The 5,448-nt window shown below is 47.4% G+C and overlaps 1 long non-coding RNA gene across 1 annotated transcript; it reads right to left on the reverse strand.

Annotated features, from left to right (window-relative positions):
• Positions 1–2,751: 2,751 nt before the first annotated feature.
• Positions 2,752–4,896, reverse strand: LOC118884213. Its single transcript, XR_005017231.1, has 2 exons — positions 4,191–4,896; positions 2,752–2,901 (listed from the first exon to the last, which is right to left on the reverse strand). It is a non-coding gene; the product is annotated as an uncharacterized LOC118884213 (long non-coding RNA).
• Between the last annotated feature and the right edge of the window lie 552 nt (positions 4,897–5,448).

A 5,448-nucleotide genomic window follows, 5' to 3' on the forward strand; every position in this document is an offset into this window, starting at 1 on the left:
TTTGTTTCCTTAGGAATCTTTTGTTGAATGTGTGCCCCCTACCCACACCCCATGAGAACTAGGTTGGTATCTTTATGTGCCAGCATCGTGCCCAGCACTCTTCATATCATTCAGTTTAAAATGTGCTGTAACTCAGTGTCATAGTCTAAGATGATGCCAGACCCATCGTAGGGGTCCCCAAATATTAGTAGGACAAATGAATAAGTAAGTGCATGAGTTCATGAGTCACTGGCTGGTAATACTTAATAAAGTACGTGTGTTGAGCCATTTCCCGTATCAGGTACAGATTCTTGGTGGTCCAACCACTGTCACACCTGCTGTCCCTTGACAAAAAGAGCACAATTTGGAAGACAGCAGGGTGTGCTCAAGAGTCTAGGACACCCAACGGAGAGAAGCCAGCTCATTGGGACTGAGCTCTCAGTTGAGGTGACCTGCAGTAGATGAGTTCCCTTTACCCCCAGCCGAGTTGCATCATGGTCACCATCACAGGTAGGACGAGGCTGGACAGGGGCCAACTCTCCCCCTCGGCTTTCTCCTGTTGGGAGCAGAGCGGATGGAGACGTGGAGTCTGGCCTCAGTGATGTCTGCATCAATGTGTTGCATGTGTGAGGTTCAAGGCAAGCAGGTCTCTCAATTCACGGGAACAGTCCTCACGGGATCATGGTTTCCTAGGCCTGTCTGAGGGTCCAGGCTGAAGACCCCATCCAGCAGGAGCCAATTGCCTTAGTGGAGTTGCTTCTGCTCTCAGCTCTCGGAGCGGGCGCAGGACTCAGTATCCTAGCCGGGCCTTTCTTTTCTTCTTGGTGACAGGAAAGTTCATGGCAAGCTGCAGGATGCAAGTGGCCCCTGGGTCTACCTCAGCCTGGGTTGGTTCAGAGGATGGTAGGGTGAGAAATCATCCCAGTTTGCCTGGGACCAAGGGCTTTCCTGGAAGGTGGGGCTTTTGTTTTTAAAACTGGGACAGTCCTGGGAAACCAAGAAGAGTTGGTCACCCTAAGGGTGGGCTAGGCCAGAATATGCCCAGTGGAGCCTGGGGACACCTTAGCTCCCAGAGGCCAAACTGGCCATGGGGCCTCCAGAGGGCAGGAGAGGAAGCAAGGTGGTGGCCCATCAGAGGAGGCTCTGTAGGCCGTGGCCTGGGCAGGCCGGGCAGGGCTGAGGCACCAGGGGGAAAAGACGCGGTTAGAGCAGCCCTCCTCCACATTGTGAAGAAGGGGCTCTCAGGCGCAGAGCTCCTGCATGAGGGACCCCGCCCCTGATAGGAGGCAGCGTTGCGCAGTGACCAAAATCTCTGCAGGGTTCCGGCCTCAGCTGGACCCCTGCTCTGTCACGTCCTCAGTTCTGTGCCGTCTTCCTAAGCCTCAGCTTTTGCATGTGCTAAAGTGGGCTAATAACAGTGCCAGCTTTACGGGGTGTTGTGAGGAATAATGAGATAAAGCAATTGAATATGTTTAGCATATAATAAGTGCTGAAGATTATTATTGCTATATTTATTATATTCATTGTTGTTATCTTACTGCATTCGTTTTCTGTTGCTGCAGAACGAAATCCCACACACTTCGTTGTTTAAAGTCAAGTGCACTGACTATCACAGGCCTCGCGCTGCCGGCTCTAACGCAGTGCTCTCCTCCCAGACTGCTCCGGGGCTCCCTCCATCCTTTCATTCAGTGTCTGTGGTCATCTCTTCCCAGAGCCCCCAAGACCACCGCACTGCGCCTGCATAGAAGCCCATCCTTCCTCCGCCCCACCCCCTGTCCTCCTGCCTTCCCGCTTTTCTTGTCCGCACTCATCACCACCAGAAATCAGACCACTTATTTACCCCTTCCCTGGTTTATTGTTTGTCTCCTCCACTGGAATGTAAGCTTCCAAAGGGCAGGGACACTGCCTCTATTGTTTATTGCTCTACCCCAGAGCAATAAATACCCCAGAGCAATAAATACCCCAGAGCAATACCCCTATTGTTTGTTGCCGAGAACAGTGCTGGAGCATGGTCAGTGCTCAAGAGACACTTGTGAGCCAATAGCAGAATAGACTGGGTTGTGAGGTTGTATCTCCTGGTTTATATGACGTGTGGTGGTGAGACAGGCCTGGGACCTGGACCCTTTGCTGCAGTGCTGCAGTGCTTGCACCTGGACACACCTCTCCTCGAGCTGCAAAATAGAAGGAAACTGTATGGGACTAAAAATAACTGTGCGCATGCGTAGTTGGGGCAAATTCTGGACCCAAAAGATACAGAGAGACCAAAAGAAAAAAACTCAGCTGCCACTTTTGAAGAGCCTGGAGCAAAAGCAAGGTATTGAGCCTGTCCCCTGCACAAAACACCACCTGAGGGGTGGGCAAACCCCCTAAGCCTCCCCTCCGGCCCGACCCCTGGACACACCTCACTCTCACCCCGTGTAAGAAACAAGCCTGTCCCGCCTCGGGAACGAACAAGCAGGGGAACCTGTTGTTTGTTCTCCCTCCCCCGCTGCTGCAGCAGGGGCCCCGGTAAAGCCTTGCCTGCATTTCTTGCCTGGCCTCTAGTCAATTTCTATTGACTGGGGAAGGTCAGGAACCCTGGTCGGTAACAGTGAGGGTTGTGGTGGTGATATCTGAAGGACTATGAGCCAGTTTGGGACAGGGAGCCTCACGGATGTTCTCGAGTTTTAGTAAGCAAAGCTCCAGCTACGGAGCTGTTAAAAGATGCAAATCCCTCAGTGCCACCCCCCAGAGATATGATTTGGTAGGTCATGAACAGGGCCCAGGAATTCACCTTCTTATTAAGATTCTCAGGTTGTTCCTGATGTGAGTGGTTGCAGACTACCTATTCAGGAGCTCTTTGCTCTAGAGCTGCACCACCCAATACGATAGCCACACGTGGCTATGGAGCCCTTGAACTTGGCTTGTCGGAATGGAGATGGGCTGTAAATGGAAAACGCACACCAGACTTTGAAGACGTAATATAAAAAATGTAAAATATCCCATTAAGAATGTTTTTATATTGATTACACATCCAAATGATAATCTTGTGGCTATGTTGTGTTAAACAAAATGCATTCATTAATTAATTAGAATCAATTGCGCCTGTTTCTTTCTACTTTCCTTAATGTGATGACCAGAAAATTTTAAATTCCATATGCAGCTTGCGTTGTATCGATATTTCTATTGGACAGCACCGGTCCAGAAGTTCCGTGGGAGCCAGCAAAGTCTCCTAGCTGAAAAAAATGCTGGACCTCAGGCCAAACACGTGTCTTTGGGTAACGATTCCTTGCAGACGATACTGAAAAATTACCACAAGAAGCAAAGAGGTCCTGTCTAAATCTGGAAAAGAGTTCTTTGAAGCTTGTTACCCATATGATCATGAGAGTGTTTCATTAAGTATTTCTGATCACAGATGTGGCACATTATTAAAATATCATTTTTCTGGTCACCCTAGAGACGAGGGTTATCTGAATGTGGAGAGAGAAACAGCTTGTGGAGCTGTTGTATAAATGAAATTACTAGAAAGCACTGCACTCGATTGCACATTGGCTCAGGGGCTTATTCTTATTAAAATGTTGAGATAGCAGTTTCTGTTCATTTCTGCAGAATTGCTCTCCAAATTAAAAATTCAGCTTGGCACACAAATAGACCAGAGTCCCAGGAGAAGTTTATCCTCCTTTCTTCTTGTTACCCTGGCCTATGCACTTAGATGCTGTGCTGATAGGTAGTACAGATTGTAACCAGCAGATGTATTAAAATTTCCTGCAGCTCCGCAAACTGGCACACTCCTGCTTGCCTAAAAGATGTCAGCATAGGTTTCAAGGAAATCAGAAATTCTATCTATAGAAAAGCAACAACTCTGTCTCTCTTTGGATAATTTTTGAAAACAATTTTTAATGGAAATTGGCCTTAATGGTTGAGGAAGTTTGCTGCAAAAATGGACATGCTATTAATAGACTGGAAACCACTGCATAAACATAATGAAACATAAGCCTTCTCAGAATTCCAACGAATAAATATCTGCTCAGCCAGTCAACAAGAGAGCAAAAGAATGAACATTTGGTGCGTGATTACTTGCTTCTGTGCATATGTGTTTGGTTCTCATCATCAGTGCTATGGCAACCTGACCGTGGCCACAGCATTGTCTGGAAAGGTCGATTCTCACCTGGAGCCAGGAGGCCACGCCCGCTGGGCACACTGCCTCCCTCCCTCACCCCAATTATACTTACACTTATGGATGCGCCGGCCAGTGACAGATGAAAAGAGTGCTGGCTGGCGTGACTGATGCCATGCGACTGGATGAGGCTTGTTATTTCCAGCCTCTGAAAAAGGCTGGGGGAGGGGCTGGAGGGAAAGGGGTGTGTGTGTGTGTGTGTGTGTGTATAGTTCGTGCCCACTGAGTGGAAGAAAACCTCAATAGCATTCTGTGATTCAGCTGACACATCCTTCCATTGCCCTTTCAATCACCTGGGTTAATGGGGACCACAGAAAGCAGAGCTAATGACTGAACCTCATTTCAATTTAACCTTCTGTTTCAAAGCCTTTCCTTCCATGAGTTCCCTGCCTTCATTCTTCCGTTCGGCGGGGCTGTTATTGAGACATGAAATGGGAGAGGCCGGGCAGAGAAAGGAAGTGGGTCTCCAGGAAGCTGAGAGTTGCTTGTGTACTTTTCTGAAATGTTCCACTTTACTTCAGTGAGGGATTCTCAACTGGTGTGTTATCATGAAACAAGTCAAATAAATCTCTGAGCACAGGGCCTGTCTTTGATAAAATGCCAAAAACAAACAAATAAACAAATAAATAAGCCATTCTTTGTTACTCTTATCACTCTTTATATTGTTCTGTTGGAAGCATTTTAAAGCATAGCATCAGAAAAACTCCTACCTTTGAGGGATAACTCAGTGTTTGGTTCACTCAGACCCGAAATAGGAGAGAAGGAGAAAGAAATGCCATTGAAGGGATGGGAAAGAAAGAGGAGAAAAGACAAGAAAGAAAGAAATCAATGTAAAATGGAAACGTTAAAGAGACACTTTAAAGCATTTGAGGAATACAGAAGATGTTGCTGAGGGCTGTTTTTGCTCAGAGCTCCGTGCCACACCCAGGGGAAAAACACTGGTGTAACAGAGGGTCTTTGTCTCCGAGAGCCTACCTTTTATCTGGGGGAACAGAATTCTTTATGAAAAGATGGTCCACAGTTCAAGCTACAGTGAGTAGGATCTCAGAGGAGGCGGTGACTGCTGCCCGAAATAGTCAGGGTAGGGAGGAGGGAAGCCAGGAGAACAGACTGTGGGCTTGTGATGGTGGGGAAAATGGTGTTTTGTGGTAAGCTAGAGGATTCACAAACCATTGGCTTACTTGGACACATCTTCTTGGACCCTGGAGATTGGACTCATCCAATCTTACAGAGTGGTTATAATCTAAGATGTTTATGTATTAATACAAATACGGATGGATATATTATGTGCTAGGAATGCAAAATTCATATGA

This window comes from Balaenoptera musculus, chromosome 18 (assembly GCF_009873245.2).
Source record: "Balaenoptera musculus isolate JJ_BM4_2016_0621 chromosome 18, mBalMus1.pri.v3, whole genome shotgun sequence".
In the NCBI taxonomy this organism is placed as follows: domain Eukaryota; kingdom Metazoa; phylum Chordata; class Mammalia; order Artiodactyla; family Balaenopteridae; genus Balaenoptera; species Balaenoptera musculus.